The sequence below is a fragment of the Rattus norvegicus genome, chromosome 3 (genome assembly GCF_021556685.1).
Source record: "Rattus norvegicus strain SHRSP/BbbUtx chromosome 3, alternate assembly SHRSP_T2T, whole genome shotgun sequence".
Lineage (NCBI taxonomy): Eukaryota > Metazoa > Chordata > Mammalia > Rodentia > Muridae > Rattus > Rattus norvegicus.
The window spans coordinates 72956165-72977353 of NC_141536.1; the positions used below are offsets into that span (position 1 = coordinate 72956165).

The 21189-nt window shown below is 36.0% G+C and overlaps 1 pseudogene; it reads right to left on the bottom strand.

Moving 5' to 3' along the window:
* Positions 3130 to 4054, bottom strand: Or5d45-ps1 (olfactory receptor family 5 subfamily D member 45, pseudogene 1; annotated as a pseudogene).

The window sequence follows — 21189 nt, forward strand, 5'->3', positions numbered from 1 at the left end:
GTCTCTTGTTACTTGTTTCTCCTGGCCACCTACTCATGACCCATCTCTTCTCACTGACTGTCTCCTTCCTTTGTCTCCTTTTTTCCTTCTCCTTGGTCTCTCCTGAGAACCATCACTGGATTGTCAACCAAGCCTTTTTCTCCATACTGCACAATCACAGGATGCAAGTTTTTATTAACCAATTAATTTTAAATTGGAGAGCAGAGTTTGCATCATGTCACTTGGTGTACATGAGGATCTTCTTACCAGAGGAAGAGTGTGTAATATTTGAATAAATAGTAGCACAAGACCAACACCGCAAGCTGTTGGAAAATGGCTTTAATCCTAGACTTGAGGGAAGAATATGTGGATCTTTGTGAGGCCATCATAGTCTACAGAGCAAGTGCCAAGACACCTAAGAGCACAAAAAAAAAATTTATTTTAACCCCTCATCAAAAAAAGAAAATATCTGTAGAATCAGCTGCTAAACTGAGTGATGATTGGAAATGTACAGATGATCTAATGAGAAGGTTTCACACTTAATTGAAAATAGCCAAAGGCTTAAAGATTAATATATGTCAGCTGCTGTTGGCCAGCCCTGGCAGTTCTACTCTTTTGTCGGTTCTTCTTGAGGCAGAGGAAGGGGAACAGGGTCTGTGGGGGTAAGAATTGTTTTTACAAGATAGTTAGTGTTGCTATATAATAATAAAATATTTACCTATCTTAAATCTTAGTCACTGTGCTTCAGTAGATAAACTTCCTTATGAGTTCCTTGGAGGAGAGAAACTACTCAGTACCTCATCATAAAGCAGCAGAGGATTGAGTAGGTTCTGCTCTGTTTATGCTTCTAGTTGAAGTTGCAGGAAGAAAAAAGAGTACTTTGAAAAGTGATTTTAGCCTTAAGTTCTAAGTTCTCTCTAAAACATTTCCTATGAAATTTCTCTAAGTAAAGGGAGGACAGGCTTCCAAGAAAAGGGAGATAAGGGATTTCTTTTCTCTCTGTCTTCACTTATACACCTTTTTGAATACATGATCACATGGTAAAAAACATCATCACAAGTTCACACATAGATTCAAATAAATTGAATAAAAGCTTACAACAGAGAAAGTTTTCATGCGTATCTATTAGTAATAATTTTCTGGCTAAACATTCATCACCTGTGCCAAGCTCAACAGGTTAAGGGAGGGTAAAAAACCATAACTTTAGTGAATAAGTAATTAGTGAATTTTTGTATAGTTAAAACCAGTCAATATTTTATAATCTGTCCTTGCACCTATAGTAAATTATTAGCTCACTTTTTTGACCTTTGGTTAATAGTTTTAGAACCTATTGGAATTTGCTCTGCATAGTAGATGTATTCTTGCTATCTCAGGAGCAATTATCTAGTGACACTTGAAAACTGGCACAGTTCTCATTGCAGACTTGACATTCAGAGAGACCCTAGTAGGAACCCTACTATAAAAAAGCACAGGAAAAAAGCATAATAGTTACTAATATAGTTTTAGGATTTCTTATTCGATCATCGTTAAGAATTAAATGTCATCATTTTTCTATATAGGATCACTACAAGACAGTATACTTTTTTGTTAGGCAGAAATCTGCTCAAACAGGTAGGCTAATACCCAGGGATTTTATAGGCTTAATAATAACAGGAAAAGTGTATTAATATCAGGAAATGTTCCTAAAATGAAATACTCCTGGGCCTTCCTACAGGAACAAATTTGTTGTAAATTTTAATCAAAGGAAAATCTATCTCAGGATGATTGTCTGCAAGCTTTTAGCTTCTTCTTGTTGGTTCCTTGCAGTTAATCATTTAAAAAGTTTAGTAACATCATTAAACATGGTCATTTTATGTTATATATGATTGTGATTATCAAAAAAAGATTAAAGAAATGAGTGTATCTTATAAATAATAGAATGGCTTCAACTTAATGATTTACTTCTAATTCTCTTCTGAGTTGCAGGTTAAGAAATCTATATTTGTACAAGTTGTGGGTAATATTTTTACATTATCACTAATACATCATTTACATCGAGTACTGTAATAAATAATAATTCACAAAATATCTAACAGGAAATTGGACTGTGCTTTTAGGATATATTTAATTAATGTAATTATTCATCAAACAAAACCATTAGCCACATGGCTCAGAGAAGAACCAAGATTAAAGACTATTATTAAACTGACTCCATATAACAGTCCAAGCTGCTCAAAAGTCAATGTCAATGAAACCTTATCAATTACTACTTATGGAATACTGGTCTGTTAATATTAGTGTTCAGTATTGCTTCTTTTTATCAGTGAATAAAACATGAAAATGTTTATCAATTATATCAATGTGGTGGCTGCTATATTTTGCTGAATAGAAATGATCTAGACTTCTTTAAATGTTTATTAAAAACTATTCAATTAAGAATTTCAATAAACAATTACAGAGATAAAGCTGCATTAAAATATTGATTAAAATGTTAAATTTATGTGTTAAAGTACGTTTGTTAGCAAGTATTTATTCAAATATAGTTATAATAAAAATATAATTTACCTATGAGAGTTTCCAAACTCTATGAGAGAAAAAGTATGTAGAGTGAGGGATAATTTTAATCCCATTAGGTGCAATGCAAGGATAGACAATAGGGCAGCCTAGACTACAGAGCTAACTCAGTATAATGAGATGCTGTTTCAAACAGGCAAACAAAGAGAATGAAAGAAATTATATTTTTGTGATTATTAAAGTAGAAAGTTTCCACTCAAAAATAGCCCATATAGTTCAATGTATAAAAAAAATCATTTACATTCAGTATTTCCTATTCAATAGTTCTCAAGCTCAAAGTTTAAAACTTTTTCTTGATAAAATTATAAACATCATCTAAAACAGTTTGATTTATGAATTGTAATAAAATCTTCCTTAGCACCTAAATATTTTTAAAGCAAATAACTGCATAAAATTTTAATTTAAATATTAGGAGCAATAGTTTATAATGACATTTATGGTTTACAGGTTATGATAAATATGGGAATGTGATAACTCAGTAATGTTTGCTTCAAAAAAAAAAAGAAAAGAAAAAAGAAACACCTTAGAAATCTACTTGCTTTTCAGAAGAAAAACCAGTACTCTAAAATAAATACCTAACAGTTCAGGACACACATTTTATGATGACAAAGTAGAGCACATTAGTTTCTTAACTGCATCCTTCACATCTTTGTTCCTGAGACTGTATATAAGTGGGTTGAGCATGGGGATGATAACTGTGTAGAAGACTGAGGCCACCTTGACCAGAAGCCAAGAACTTTTGGTGGTGGGAACACAGTAGAGACAGATGATAATGCTATGGAAAATAGTGATGGTAGTAAGGTGGGATACACAAGTGGAGAAGACTTTGTAGCGCCCTCCAGTGGTAGGCATTTTCATGACAGTGATGACAATAAAAACATAAGAGGTGAGAATGATCAGCAGACTGCTTAGCAAAGATGAAAATGACCTTCTGACTAATGTAGGGGTCGGAGCAGGAAACAGCAACAATGGCATCGTGTTCACACACAAAGTTATTTATGAACTTGGTACCACAGAAAACCAAGGTCAACATAAAATGGATGAATATAAAGGAACAGATTATACTCCAGGAGCATGATGTAGCTACCAGGGACCAGCAGGGCTTCTGAGACATAGCCACTGTGTAGAGAAGAGGATTACATACTGCCACAAACCTGTCATAGGCCATCACTGCCAACATAAAGGTTTCTGTCACCACAAATATGCATGCAAAGAAGAATTGCATGACACAACCGGTGAAGGAGATCCTTCTGTCTTCCACAATCAAGTTTTCTAAGAGCTTTGGTGTGACAACAGTGGAGTAACAGAAATCCACAAAGGAAAGATGACTTAGAAAAAAGTACATGGGAGTGTGGAGCTTATGGCTGATCCTGATGAGAGCAATCATGCCCAGGTTCCCCAGCACAGTAACTGTGTATATGGTAAGGAACAGGAGGAACAGGGGCACTTGGAGGTGTGGGTATTCTGAGAAACCCACGAGGATGAAGGTCACAGCAGAAGTCTCGTTTTCATAGATACTATGTAAAATAGAGGAAAGAGTGATCTGAAAAATAGAGAAGTATTATTTTCAATAGAGAAGTGTGATAAAAAAAATACTGAGCAGTTTGACGGGTATTATGGAATATGGCTTAAATATAATTGTTTATTCTTTCAAATTTTTACTACATATTACATATAATGATATAAATCTTCAGCTTAAAATATTAAAAGTATAATGGTATAAATAGATGTCCAAATTTATCCAGTTAGATTTTATTTAAAAAAAATGCTTCTACTTTCATAGATAGCAAGTTTCCTAGGAAAGGCTCCATTAATCAATCACTTGAATGAATCAGAAAGTAAGAGTATTGTTCATTGGCAATGAATAGGCAATGCCATTGTCTGCATGGTATTTTCTGCTTTGTCACACAAATCAGAGCTTTAATGAAAAATATGGCAGTGTTTCTATTTATATCCAGTATATGTACTGAGAAAAATAAAGGACCTTATGTGAGTGTCCAGTCTGGTTACATGAGACTGTGCTTCAGGAAAAAAAATCATATAAAAGTAAATGTTATAGTTGATTACTTTTTCTCTACTCAATTAACCTATTAATGTATTTTGCAGTTCAAGTTACATAAGCCCAAAACATAGTATGAGTCTAGTCGTTGGAAGATTTTTATATGTTCATAGTTATAATGAGTTGGTTTGAATATTAAAGGTTTATTCTTGGAGTAATGTTATGTTATTTATTATAATTTTAACAGACAAAATATTACTGGGTTTATTGTGGGAGAAATGGTCAAAATGCGATAGTGAAAAAAATTCTTTTTCAGTAAAATGTGTTTAGGCTATGAATAACCTTGATATAAAATCAACTAGGACACACACACACACACACACACACACACACACAAACACACACACACACACACACCATTTTAACAATGAGATTTAAATGAGATTTAAAGCATTGCCCAAATATCTGTCAAAATGCAGGCCTCCTAAGAATGGTGCCTAAAACTCTTTTCAATGCTTTTATTCATTTCCTCAATAGTAAAATCGAGTTTCTTTTCTTTTTTACACTTATTTATTCATTTATTTTTATTGGATACTTTCTTAATTTACATTTCAAATATTATCCTCTTTTCCAGTTTTCCCTACAACATCCAACATCAAGAAAAAAAAAAGGCTGTACTGGAGAGGTACCTAAGTGGCCAAGAAGCTTTCTGTTCTTTCAAAGGTACCAAGTTCAGTTCTCAGCACTCATGCCCAGAATCTCAAATCTTCCCAGAACTTTACCTCCAGGGACACCATCTCCTGTCATGCATAGTCACCCTCCCTCTCCTGAAATATATATAAATAAAAAAACACAATTATACACATTGTGAAATAACAATATAGAGTAACTAATTATATACAAATATTGATTTATACCAATAGTTCAAACCTATTAATCAATTTCTGTTATTCTGTATATAAGAGTTAATCTTCTTTTCCCAAATGGGAATGTTAAATGTCAAAAGTGGTAAAAGAAAAATAAAATTACTTGGATCTTAAATAATTGTAGTGGGGGATTTCTGTCTCTATTGCTTTTGATAGAGAGGAGCTTTACAGGTGAATAAAACAATTGAATATTAGCCTTTTGAAATTTTTTATGAATATTTAATATGAACATATGACTTCATATTTGACACTTCCCACAACTATCTCATAAAGGAAAGATGCATAAAGGTATTTGTTTTAGTTGATATATAGTATTACTCCTTTAATGGGTCTGTGTCTAATAAGAACTTTGGGTATAAATAAAATACAAGTTAAAAGGAAAAAAATGAAATAAGTTAGAAGGCAAATTTGTAATGAACTTAAAGTAATTAAAATGTAGTATGCTAGCACCAGTGGAAGGGGAAGCCCTTGGTCTTGCCAAGACTGAACCCCCAGTGAATGTGACTGTTGGGGGGAGGGTGGTAATATGGGGAGGATGGGAAGGGGAACAAAAAGAATGTAGTATGCTACACAGGAGATAACAGATTAAACAGTAAAGATCTTGTGATAGGCAGGCATCCTGAAAATTACATCCAGGTGTGCACTCTTATGAATAAAGTTCTAAAAGAAAAGTTTCTCCCTGAACTATGGTGTAGATGCTTCAGGGTATTATTTAGAAACTAAATCAATGAAGATAACCCCCTCTTATCCTACATATTTGCATCAGCTTTTCAAGATAATACAGCAGCTTTCTACCCAACACAAAACAGAGAAAAACACAAGCAACTTCCAAACAGTACTCTACAGTAGTCATCAAATTTCAAAACAATTGCTACATTCTTGCCACATTTCCAAGACATAGATACTACTTGAAATGTTCTGTCAAGAGACTGAAGGAACACCCATTCAGAGCCTGCCCCACATGTGGCCCATACATATACAGCCACCCAATTAGACAAGATGGATGAAGCAAAGAAGTGCAGACCGACAGGAGCCGGATGTAGATCGCTCCTGAGAGACACAGCCAGAATACAGCAAATACAGAGGCGAATGCCAGCAGCAAACCACTGAACTGAGAATAGGTCCCCCGTTGAAGGAATCAGAGAAAGAACTGGAAGAGCTTGAAGGGGCTCGAGACCCCAAAAGTACAACAGTGTCAAGCAACCAGAGCTTCCAGGGACTAAGCCACTACCTAAAGACTATACATGGACTGACCCTGGACTCTGACCCCATAGGTAGCAATGAATATCCTAGTAAGAGCACCAGTGGAAGGGGAAGCCCTGGGTCCTGCTAAGACTGAACCCCCAGTGAACTAGTCTATGGGGGGAGGGCGGCAATGGGGGGAGGGTTGGGAGGGGAACACCCATAAGGAAGGGGAGGGGGGAGGGGGATGTTTGCCCGGAAACCGGCAAAGGGAATAACACTTGAAATGTATATAAGAAATACTCAAGTTAATAAAAAAAAATGTTCTGTCAAATGTTGCTTTTCTCCTCAAGCATAGAAGTTTTTGCAGTGACCAATAATGAGTTAGTCATGGCTCCTCATCAGTAATGGACTGATAAGTGTGATCCCTGAATGTTATTGAAAGCACGTTAGGGAAGGATCAGGAAACATGGGAAAAAGAAAACAAAGACTGTAAGAACCCAAAGACAAGTAGAAGGGATGGGATATGTCACCCTCAGGGCATGGCACAGCTGTGGCAAGCATAGTTAAAGTTGTTTGTGCTCATTCAACACAAACGAAAGCTGGAAATACTCATGAATCAGACAAGGGTTCGTAGAGCTCAAGTCCTTGCATAATTATAAGCAGTTGTTGAATTCTAGTGCAAAACTGTTCAATGGCTTCATTTTGACACCACATAATGAGCCTATCAGGCTCCAATGAACAGTTGCAACTCATTACTATATAAAATGTCTTAAGTTCAAAAGGGCAGAAAACAAAAACCAACAAAGACAAAACAAAGAAACAAAACAAACAAAAAGCTCAAAATCCCTCCAGGAAGGTGGAACAGGGACGTTCCTGGTGGTTATAATAGAGATAAGTTTAAGATCAGAATTCAAGTGTGAGGGACAGTGAATACCATGCAAAATACTCATGTATGATGTTGTCATAGAATCATCTTAACCAGAAAAAATAGTTTATATGATATTTAGAGATTAATGTATATCATGCTAGCCTGACAGTTGCAACTTTAAAAATTCCTAAAGTTTTGTGAACAAAACATGAAATATATATTGTTCTGACTTTCTACAACCAACAAACTCTACACATTCAATCTCATTATAACTAACACATTCTTCTCAAATCCTGGAATATTTGATAACCTATTATATTGAACATATTCCACTGAAGACATTGAGTTTTCTCTTTTTTCCTCCATATTTCAAATTTCTCCATGTTTATTCTAATTTCTCTCATGCATCATTGAATTGCTCTCTGTAGTGGGTATTACCAGTGTATTCTTCTCCATCTATAGTCAAAAAAGATGTATCTATCTCTTCCTTATGAAAAAGTACTGACTTTAGACTTCTTTATCACATGTGCTCTGTCTGGCCTTCAAATAACTATGAAATCACAGCATACTGAAAGTTACGACATAGTTCAGAATGGCTTTGTAATGTTGATCTTCCATGATTTAACTTCCAAATGCTGAAAATATTAATCTATGTCACCATAATACTGTTGAAATCTTAGATTTACAAATAACACTGTTGGTTTTACTTACCTCCCGAGAGTTATGCTAAATTAGATTTTATTACTTTTTGCTAAGATGTTTTTGTCATTGATTAATGTGCAAAAAATATCCACTACTCCCACACCCGCGGATCCCGGCCCGCAGCACCTCTCTGCTCCCAGACCCGGTGAGAGAGAGACCCAACCGCCTGGTCAGGTGGGCACTCCTGAGGCTGCAGAGCAGAAGAGACCACCAACACTGCTCACCCCTGCCCACATCCCTGGCCCAAGAGGAAACTGTATAAGGCCTCTGGGCTCCCGTGGGGGAGGGCCCAGGAGCGGCAGGACCCCTGCCAGAGACACCGCTGGACCCTGAAGGAAACAGACCGGATAAACAGTTCTCTGCACTCAAATCCCGTGGGAGGGAGAGCTAAACCTTCAGAGAGGCAGACAAGCCTGGGAAACCAGAAGAGACTGCTCCCTGCACACACATCTCGGACGCCAGAAGAAAAAGCCAAAGACCATCTGGAACCCTGGTGCACTGAAGCTCCCGGAAGGGGCGGCACAGGTCTTCCTGGTTGCTGCCGCTGCAGAGAGCCCCTGGGAAGCACCCCACGAGCGAACCTGAGCCTCGGGACCACAGGTAAGACCAAATTTTCTGCTGCAAGAAAGCTGCCTGGTGAACTCAAGACACAGGCCCACAGGAACAGCTGAAGACCTGTAGAGAGGAAAAACTACACGCCTGAAAGCAGAACACTCTGTCCCCATAACTGACTGAAAGAGAGGAAAACAGGTCTACAGCACTCCTGACACACAGGCTTATAGGACAGTCTAGCCACTGTCAGAAATAGCAGAACAAAGTAACACTAGAGATAATCTGATGGCGAGAGGCAAGCGCAGGAACCCAAGCAACAGAAACCAAGACTACATGCCATCATCGGAGCCCAATTCTCCCACCAAAACAAACATGGAATATCCAAACACACCAGAAAAGCAAGATCTAGTTTCAAAATCATATTTGATCATGATGCTGGAGGACTTCAAGAAAGACATGAACACACTTAGGGAAACACAGGAAAACATTAATAAACAAGTAGAAGCCTACAGAGAGGAATCGCATAAATCCCTGAAAGAATTCCAGGAAAACACAATCAAACAGTTGAAGGAATTAAAAATGGAAATAGAAGCAATCAAGAAAGAACACATGGAAACAACCCTGGATATAGAAAAACAAAAGAAGAGACAAGGAGCTGTAGATACAAGCTTCACCAACAGAATACAAGAGATGGAAGAGAGAATCTCAGGAGCAGAAGATTCCATAGAAATCATTGACTCAACTGTCAAAGATAATGTAAAGCAGAAAAAGCTACTGGTCCAAAACATACAGGAAATCCAGGACTCAATGAGAAGATCAAACCTAAGGATAACAGGTACAGAAGAGAGTGAAGACTCCCAGCTCAAAGGACCAGTAAATATCTTCAACAAAATCATAGAAGAAAACTTCCCTAACCTAAAAAAAGAGATACCCATAGACATACAAGAAGCCTACAGAACTCCAAATAGATTGGACCAGAAAAGAAACACCTCCTGTCACATAATTGTCAAAACACCAAACGCACAAAATAAAGAAAGAATATTAAAAGCAGTAAGGGAAAAAGGTCAAGTAACATATAAAAGGAGACCTATCAGAATCACACCAGACTTCTCACCAGAAACTATGAAGGCCAGAAGATCCTGGACTGATGTTATACAGAACCTAAGAGAACACAAATGCCAGCCCAGGTTACTGTATCCAGCAAAACTCTCAATTAACATTGATGGAGAAACCAAGATATTCCATGACAAAACCAAATTTACACAATATCTTTCTACAAATCCAGCACTACAAAGGATAATAAATGGTAAAGCCCAACATAAGGAGGCAAGCTATACCCTAGAGGAAGCAAGAAACTAATTGTCTTGGCAACAAAACAAAGAAAATGAAAGCACACAAACATAACCTCACATCCAAATATGAATATAACGGGAAGCAATAATCACTATTCCTTAATATCTCTCAATATCAATGGCCTCAACTCCCCAATAAAAAGACATAGATTAACAAACTGGATACGCAACGAGGACCCTGCATTCGGCTGCCTACAGGAAACACACCTCAGGGACAAAGACAGACACTACCTCAGAGTGAAAGGCTGGAAAAAAACTTTCCAAGCAAATGGTCAGAAGAAGCAAGCTGGAGTAGCCATTCTAATATCAAATAAAATCAATTTTCAGTTAAAAGTCATCAAAAAAGATAAGGAAGGACACTCATATTCATCAAAGGAAAAATCCACCAAGATGAACTCTCAATCCTAAATATCTATGCCCCAAATAAAAGGGCACCTACATACGTAAAAGAAACCTTACTAAAGCTCAAAACACACATTGCACCTCACACAATAATAGTGGGAGATTTCAACACCCCACTCTCATCAATGGACAGATCATGGAAACAGAAATTAAACAGTGATGTCGACAGACTAAGAGAAGTCATGAGCCAAATGGACTTAACGGATATTTATAGAACATTCTATCCTAAAGCAAAAGGATATACCTTCTTCTCAGCTCCTCATGGTACTTTCTCCAAAATTGACCATATAATTGGTCAAAAAACGGGCCTCAACAGGTACAGAAAGATAGAAATAATCCCATGCGTGCTATCGGACCACCACGGCCTAAAACTGGTCTTCAATAACAATAAGGGAAGAATGCCCACATATACGTGGAAATTGAACAATGCTCTACTCAATGATAACCTGGTCAAGGAAGAAATAAAGAAAGAAATTAAAAACTTTTTAGAGTTTAATGAAAATGAAGATACAACATACTCAAACTTATGGGACACAATGAAAGCTGTGCTAAGAGGAAAACTCATAGCGCTGAGTGCCTGCAGAAAGAAACAGGAAAGAACATGTGTCAGCAGCTTGACAGCACACCTAAAAGCTCTAGAACAAAAAGAAGCAAATACAACCAGGAGGAGTAGAAGGCAGGAAATAATCAAACTCAGAGCTGAAATCAACCAAGTAGAAACAAAAAGGACCATAGAAAGAATCAACAGAACCAAAAGTTGGTTCTTTGAGAAAATCAACAAGATAGATAAACCCTTAGCCAGACTAACGAGAGGACACAGAGAGTGCGTCCAAATTAACAAAATCAGAAATGAAAAGGGAGACATAACTACAGATTCGGAGGAAATTCAAAAAATCATCAGATCTTACTATAAAAACCTATATTCAACAAAATTTGAAAATCTTCAGGAAATGGACAATTTCCTAGACAGATACCAGGTATCGAAGTTAAATCAGGAACAGATAAACCAGTTAAACAACCCCATAACTCCTAAGGAAATAGAAGCAGTCATTAAAGGTCTCCCAACCAAAAAGAGCCCAGGTTCAGACGGGTTTAGTGCAGAATTCTATCAAACCTTCATAGAAGACATCATACCAATATTATCCAAACTATTCCACAAAATTGAAACAGATGGAGCCCTACCGAATTCCTTCTACGAAGCCACAATTACTCTTATACCTAAACCACACAAAGACACAACAAAGAAAGAGAATTTCAGACCAATTTCCCTTATGAATATCGACGCAAAAATACTCAATAAAATTCTGGCAAACCGAATTCAAGAGCACATCTAAACAATCATCCACCATGATCAAGTAGGCTTCATCCCAGGCATGCAGGGATGGTTTAATATACGGAAAACCATCAACGTGATCCATTATATAAACAAACTGAAAGAACAGAACCACATGATCATTTCATTAGATGCTGAGAAAGCATTTGACAAAATTCAACACCCCTTCATGATAAAAGTCCTGGAAAGAATAGGAATTCAAGGCCCATACCTAAACATAGTAAAAGCCATATACAGCAAACCAGTTGCTAACATTAAACTAAATGGAGAGAAACTTGAAGCAATCCCACTACAATCAGGGACTAGACAAGGCTGCCCACTCTCTCCCTACTTATTCAATATAGTTCTTGTAGTTCTAGGCAGAGCAATCAGACAACAAAAGGAGATCAAGGGGATACAGATCGGAAAAGAAGAGGTCAAAATATCACTATTTGCAGATGACACGATAGTATATTTAAGTGATCCCAAAAGTTCCACCAGAGAACTACTAAAGCTGATAAACAACTTCAGCAAAGTGGCTGGGTATAAAATTAACTCAAATAAATCAGTTGCCTTTTTCTATACAAAAGAGAAACAAGCCGAGAAAGAAATTAGGGAAACGACACCCTTCATAATAGACCCAAATAATATAAAGTACCTCGGTGTGTCTTTAACCAAGCAAGTAAAAGATCTGTACAATAAGAACTTCAAGACACTGAGGAAAGAAATTGAAGAAGACCTCAGAAGATGGAAACATCTCCCATGCTCATGGATTGGCAGGATTAATATAGTAAAAATGGCCATTTTACCAAAAGCGATCTACAGATTCAATGCAATCCCCATCAAAATACCAATCCAATTCTTCAAAGAGTTAGACAGAACAATTTGCAAATTCATCTGGAATAACAAAAAACCCAGGATAGCTAAAGCTATCCTCAACAATAAAAGGACTTCAGGGGGAATCACTATCCCTGAACTCAAGCAGTATTACAGAGCAATAGTGATAAAAACTGCATGGTATTGGTACAGAGACAGACAGATAGACCAATGGAATAGAATCGAAGACCCAGAAATGAACCCACACACCTATGGTCACTTGATTTTTGACAAAGGAGCCAAAACCATCCAATGGAAAAAAGATAGCATTTTCAGCAAATGGTGCTGGTTCAACTGGAGGGCAACATGTAGAAGAATGCAGATCGATCCATGCTTATCACCCTGTACAAAGCTTAAGTCCAAGTGGATCAAGGACCTCCACATCAAACCAGACACACTCAAACTAATAGAAGAAAAACTAGGGAAGCATCTGGAACACATGGGCACTGGAAAAAATTTTCTGAACAAAACACCCATGGCTTATGCTCTTAGATCAAGAATCGACAAATGGGATCTCATAAAACTGCAAAGCTTCTGTAAGGCAAAGGACACTCTGGTTAGGACAAAACGGCAACCAACAGATTGGGAAAAGATCTTTACCAATCCGACAACAGGTAGAGTCCTTATATCCAAAATATACAAAGAACTCAAGAAGTTAGACCGCAGGGAAACAAATAACCCTATTAAAAAATGGGGTTCAGAGCTAAACAAAGAATTCACAGCTGAGGAATGCCGAATGTCTGAGAAACACCTAAAGAAATGTTCAACATCTTTAGTCATAAGGGAAATGCAAATCAAAACAACACTGAGATTTCACCTCACACCAGTGCGATTGGCTAAGATCAAAAACTCAGGTGACAGCAGATGCTGGCCAGGATGTGGAGAAAGAGGAACACTCCTCCATTGTTGGTGGGATTGCAGACTGGTAAAACCATTCTGGAAATCAGTCTGGAGGTTCCTCAGAAAATTGGACATTGAACTGCCTGAGGATCCAGCTATACCTCTCTTGGGCATATACCCAAAAGATGCTTCAACATATAAAAGAGACACGTGCTCCACTATGTTCATCGCAGCCTTATTTATAATAGCCAGAAACTGGAAAGAACCCAGATGCCCTTCAACAGAGGAATGGATACAGAAAATGTGGTACATCTACACAATGGAATATTACTCAGCTATCAAAAACAACGAGTTTATGAAATTCGTAGGCAAATGGTTGGAACTGGAAAATATCATCCTGAGTGAGCTAACCCAATCACAGAAAGACATACATGGTATGCACTCATTGATAAGTGGCTATTAGCCCAAATGCTTGAATTACCCTAGATCCCTAGAACAAACGAAACTCAAGACGGATGATCAAAATGTGAATGCTTCACTCCTTCTTTAAATGAGGAAAAAGAATACCCTTGGCAGGGAAGGGAGAGGCAAAGATTAAAACAGAGACTGAAGGAACACCCATTCAGAGCCTGCCCCACATGTGGCCCATACATATACAGCCACCCAATTGGACAAGATGGATGAAGCAAAGAAGTGCAGACCGACAGGAGCCAGATGTAGATAGCTCCTGAGAGACACAGCCAGAATACAGCAAATATAGAGGCGAATGCCAGCAGCAAACCACTGAACTGAGAATAGGTCCCCTATTGAAGGAATCAGAGAAAGAACTGGAAGAGCTTGAAGGGGCTCGAGACCCCAAAAGTACAACAATGCCAAGCAACCAGAGCTTCCTGGGACTAAGCCACTACCTAAAGACTATACATGGACTGACCCTGGACTCTGACCCCATAGGTAGCAATGAATATCCTAGTAAGAGCACCAGTGGAAGGGGAAGCCCTGGGTCCTGCTAAGACTGAACCCCCAGTGAACTAATCTATGGGGGGAGGGCGGCAATGGGGGGAGGGTTGGGAGGGGAACACCCATAAGGAATGGGAGGGGGGAGGAGGATGTTTGCCCGTAAACCGGGAAAGGGAATAACACTCGAAATGTATATAAGAAATACTCAAGTTAATAAAAAAAAAAAAGAAAAAAAAAGAAAAAAAAAGAAACTAAAAAAAAAAAAAGATTATAGACAAGTTCCAACAAGTTGAACAAACTTATCAAGAGTTAACTATGGTTACAAATGTTTCCTTATTATTCTGAGGGGCCATAAACATAGAGTTTAAACTTTATTATGACAAAGATAAATGATGAATGCATACCTGGTGCCCAGAAATCTGACAGTATTACTGCAGTTTTTTAAACTATTGTTTGCAGTTGAGAACTGTTTCCTGGCCTGTATGTTTAGCTTTCCTCTCTGCAAGGGACATTTGGTGGGGTAAAGAATAAGAGCTGAATGACTGCCAATTATGATGTTCCTGTTTTAACTGCTTAAATCTATTCCAAGAAGTAAAGCTTCTTACAGCAACAGAAAAAAAATATCCACTACAGAACCATGAAAGAATTATCCAAGAGTACTAAAGATTCCTTTTTAGAGAAGGAAGCTGGATTTAAGGCTATTGGACTCTCCAGATGTGGCTTTCCACATCTGTAAAGAACACTAAGCCTGTAGGAGAAGGCAGAGAAATACCAACCAACAAGAGTTCCCAGGGACTAAACCAGTACACAAAGAATACACACGGGCAGACCCATGACTCCAACTGCATATGTAGCAGAAGATGACCTTGTTGGACACCAATGGGAGGAGAAGCCATTGGTACTGCAAATGCTGGATCCCCCAGAGTGGAGAATTTCAGGGTGGGAAGGGGGGTGTTTGGGGAGGGGGAACACCCTCATAGAAGAAGGGTAAGAAGAGATGGAATGGGGACTATGGTACAGGAAACCTGAAAGGGAATACCATTTGAAATGTAAATTTAAAAAAAAGAAAGAAAAAAAAGAACACTAAGGTCCTCATTCTTTTGTTTAAATGAAATAATGATCAAATCAACTCACCTAAATACAGAAGGTCCCGAGTGATACATTTACTTAGGAAATTTTTTGTTAAGATTAATAAGCTACCAAAATCTTCTTGTTTACTAGTTATTCAGCAGAAATACCCCTGGAAGAATGTTCATCAGCAGTATATTTTCTGAGCATTATAAATGAAATTTAGACACTCCTTTAGACAATCTCAAAATACCAGACCAATCATCACATTGAAAAATATAAAAAGGAGAAAAACACTTAAAAGGTTTCTAAATTTGACATAAATACATCATCAAGTCCTTGGGGATCAGGACATTAGGGATTATCACTGGAAAAAAGTCTACAGTCTGAATAATTAAATGTTACACTGTTCCATATGATTGTATATTACATCCGTAAACCTTAGATTATTCATACTATCAGGATGAATATTATTAGTTTGTAAACATAATCAATATATATTGATTTTAATAGATATAAAATGCAGAAAAACAAAGAAAATGAGTGATAGTAGTCAAATTATATGAAATACATATTACATAATATATTACATGTTATATTAATTAATTAAATGTATTATGAGTATAATATATAGTGTATATATTATCTCTGGGTTGAATATATGAAAACCAGTCAATCAAATCCGCTATATAAACAAAGTAAAAGAAAAAAATTACATGAACTTCCCATGAAATGCTGAAACAACCTAGAACAAGATCCAACAGCTCTTGATTTTAAAAGTTTTGTCAAGAACAGGGATTCAATGCACATACCTAAACATAATTAAAGCAATCTACAGCAAGCCATAGCCAACATCAAATTAAATAGAGAGAAACATGAAGCAATACCATTACAATGAGACATAAAACAAGGCTGCCCACTCTCTCCCTATCTATTCAACATAGAATTTAAATTTCTAGCTAGAGCACTAAGAAACAAAAGTAAATTGAGGAGCTACAAATTGGAAAGGAATAGGACAGTATACCACTATTTGTGGATTATATGTAGTGTAAAGGAGCAACCCCAATATTTTACCAGAAAACGTCTACAACTGATAAACACCTTTAGAAAAGTAGATGGATACAAGACTAACTCAATGAAATCAGTAGTTTGCCATTATATGAATAGAAACTGGTCTGAGAAAGAAATTAGGGAAACAACAACCTTTCCAATAACCACAAGTAATGTAAAATATATTGGTGTAACTCTCAACAAGCAAGTGAAATATCTGTATGACAAGAACTTTGATCTATATGCCAATAACTTCAAGCCCCTGAAGAAAGAAACTAAAGAAGATATAAGAAATTGGATAGACATCTATTGTTCATAAATAGGAAGGAATGGGGATGGGGATTTAGCTCAGTGGTAGAGCGCTTGCCTAGCAAGCGCAAGGCCCTGGGTTCGGTCCCCAGCTCCAAAAAAAAAAAAAAAAAAGAAACAAAAAAAAAAAAAAGAAAGAAAGAAACAAATAGGAAGGAATAACATAGTGAAAAGGGCCATCTTACTAAAAGAAGTCTGTGGATTCAATACAATCCTCAGCTGGAAATCTATAGGCCAGGGTAGAGTGGTTGAATTAATCTCAGTTAAGTCAAGGAGACATGGGATGGGGGAGTTCCAAGGAGTATATCAAGGTGACTTTGCCAGGATGCATAATAGTGCAGATAAGGAACCTGAGGAGGCCACCTCCAGTCAGGCGAAGTGGACAACAAGCCCAACCCAAAACTCTTGTCAACCAAATTTGTCCTGTCTCCAAGAAGAGAAGGGTCAAAGATAGAAAGAACTGAGACTGAAGCAATGACCAACCAATAACCGGTCCAAATTAAGATGCATCTCATGGGCAACCATCAATCCCTGCCACTGTGCTTGAGTCTACCATACTTCCCTATGAGAGGTTCTACCCTGCAGCTGACTAAAACCTGAAATTCAGAATCTTGCTAGGGAATTGTTGGAAACATATATTTTAGTAAAAATGAATGTAGTAGATACATTCCTTAATGCTCATGATCTTCCAAATATAAAACAAGATAATGAAGCTTTGATATGAGGGCTTTTGACTTGTCTTATTGTACCTTGTTTTATTCTGTTTGTCACTCAGTCTCTTGGAGGCCTAATCTTTTTGAGGAGCAAAGGGAAGAAAATGGATCTGGAGGAGAGAGGAGGAGAGAGGGAGCTGAGAGGAGTGAAGAGAAGGGAAAATTTTATAAGGAAGTATGGAATGAAATAAGAATTTATTTTTAATAAAAAATTAAAATTTAAAAATTCAACCTCTAGCAGATAAATATGGCTATAAACACAGAGACACACATACACATGTTAATGCACACACACACAAACACACACACATACACACACAAACACACACACATACACACATACACACACACATACACACACACACAAATACACACACATGCACAACACATGATAGAAAAAGAACCACTCAAATATCTCTATTTGCAAAAGATATGAATTACATATAAGAATCCATTAAGACACAACCATAAATCTCATACATTTTAATATCATACTAAATAAAGTAAAATAAGTGAAAAATTACTCTTTAATAAAGTGATAATTTGATAACAATTGACTTCATTTTGACAAAATAACTAGGCAAGTCTGCTGAACTGTCTTAACCTCAAGTTGTATGTCTTGGAAAAGCACAATCCAAGGCATGCATTACGACAATAATTTAATAAAATAAAATTTGGGATATTATACCTAAAATATACTGTAAATGACAACAACCTTTGAGAATTTATCCCTAAAATTTCTTCTAGATTTTTCTGTAACATAATTTAACAAATACCCCAAATATTATGCATTAAAAGATCTATCAATTAACAAATAAATGTGTATATGGATAATCAGCTTTATTATAAAATTATACAATTTATTTATTTATACAATTAAATTGACAAGTTGTAAAACAATGCTATACGTAGTTTGTTATTAATTTATTTAAAATAAAGCAATCTGATAAAAATGCAAGATATAATTTTTGAGAAGTTATATTTTCAGCAATAAACTTACATTTAACTGCACCATGGTTGTTATAAATTGGTAGACTTGTTCTAGTAATGATAATCAACCTATTGAAGTGTCCCATATGATTTGGTGATTTGGATTAATTATGCTCATAATTGGGAAACTGTTTCCTTAGTCATCTTATTTCTAGTTAATGGTAAATTTTTGCTCAAGACTGCTGTGGTTTGATTCCCTGGGGCCATGCATTTGGAGTTAAAACACACTCTTTGATCTCCAGATTTGGCTTCAGAGCCTTATTAACATCAAGCGCATTTTTATGCTGACCATTATTATTTTAGTAATGAATAATTTTTTGCCTTTTCTAGTAACACATTTTTTAGTATGAAACTCTTATGACTTAATTCCAAATTAGTTGTCTTAATCAAACTTTTGTAAATTTATTGTTTTTATAATTTACTGGATTGGTTACAGAAATCTATACCTGATTTTGGATGGATGGTTAATTAACACATGAGAGAATATAAGATGAAACTATATTTTTGTTAGAGAAGGAGCTCTGTGAAACTAGTGTCAGTTAGGCCATATGATTCATCTGAGATTCATATTACAAGGTACTGAAGTATTTATTGTATTTGTAAAAATCATGATTTTTTTCTTGAGTTTCATTGGTATCCCATATGTTTAATAAACTTGGTAGAACTAAAATGATATTAATTTAAACTTTCAATTTTAAAAATACTTTCTGTGGATATATAAATGCTTCTCATTGAGACATCGTTATTTTGATAAATAAAAATGCTGGCAAGTTAGAATCCACTCAAGGGTGCATGCTCAGTAACTCTTGTATTTCCCTTAACTGGAATAAAATGAAACTATTAAAAACAATGAGTGATACTTTGAAATGCTGAAGGAAGCTTTAGCTGGGACCTTAGGAATATTACAATAAAACCATGGAGAACATTTTTTTAGTGAGTCTCTGCCAATGTGCTTCTATTTCTGTCTTCTTATTTGAAACAGTAGTATTTAGAAAATATTGACTCTTGATAATCTCACATTTGTTTCTCATATATTATAATTTCTAAATAAACCAAGGAAACAATGACAGAGAGAAAAAAAAAACAGTCTATGTTTTGTGGCCATTCCCTGCAATGTGCAATGTTGTATTTATGGCTATGTAATTGATTTAAATACATCACAACATAAAGCAGTGACAGCAATAAAATTGAGTTAATAATTCCTCATTATATTTACATGTGTAAGGAAATGGGGAATAGACCTTAAACAACTTGTTAGAGCCACACACAAATAGTTTATTGAAGCAGTATTTTAATACATGCTGACTAGAACCAGTCAAAGATCTTACAGAAGTCCCATCTGTACACCGAGAATGACTCAATAAATGGCCTATTATTAAGGCTTGAGTAGTGAGTCATGTCATGTACATACTGGAGACAAGGTTATTGGATGGAATAATCTGAGGTCTAGAATAAGTTAATTAAATGTTAAGTTAATGTAAAGAGAAAGTGTGACAGCTCAGATATCTGTGACGACAAATGATATTACATATGAAAAAGAATGAACATAAAATATTTACATAATGAAAAGTATATTGTGTATTATTGAAAATGTATTATTTTATCTACAAAAGTTACAATTATCAGAACTACAAGAAAAGCTGTATAAAAGTAATGTATGCATTTACTTCTGAATGTCAAATTCCAAACAAAACACTGTAAACGTTTGAGACATTTAAAGCCAATCCAAAATAGGAGGTAACCTAATTTTAGAGATGAAGGCTTGCTAGAAAATGCTAGGAAACCTAAGTCTTCTAAGAGTGCAAATGATTGAAGAATAAGATTTTTTGCTTGAAGATAAAATACTCTACATTCCTGAGTGATCTTTATCTAAGGAGTGCGAACAGGAGAGACTATAGACCAGGTCAAATTCAGCAAAAGGTAATTTTAACCTAAGAAATGAGAAAGGAGAAAAAACATTGTAGATGGCTTCATATAGTAAAGAAAAAAATTAGACATTTTGTTTGCATTGTGAAACTGGTTGTTTATATTATACTTCTTTCTTCTAAACCAGCAAGGTCTTACTAAATAATATAAAGTATATAAAATTTATGTTTAAACATGAACATTTTGTTCAACCATATAAGCAATTCAACATAAGAAATATGGCTCTCTACCCGTGGTATTGATGATTTATGGTCAAGTTATATAAATCCTGAAAATGACTTAACCTTGCAAACATAGATTACATTATAAGAGTCCATAGAGTATGGACTATTAGAGTCTAGACTAAAATTGTTCCTAGGTTTTGGTTAAAATCATGGTAAATGAATCACTAAATTCACTTCTGAATTTCAGTGCTTTTGCATTTTGTTTACATCATTATACTCTAAAACAATTTAAGATTTTATACCTCACTATTTCCATGCATATCTTTTTACCAAGATGTACAAGAATATATGTAATTTCTTTTCTTTCAGTTAATGTTTTAATGTCTGTAACTACAAATGAATACACTTTCAATCTAAAAGGCTTCCAGACAGAGACAGGCAGATGGAAACATAGAAGTAGACAGTA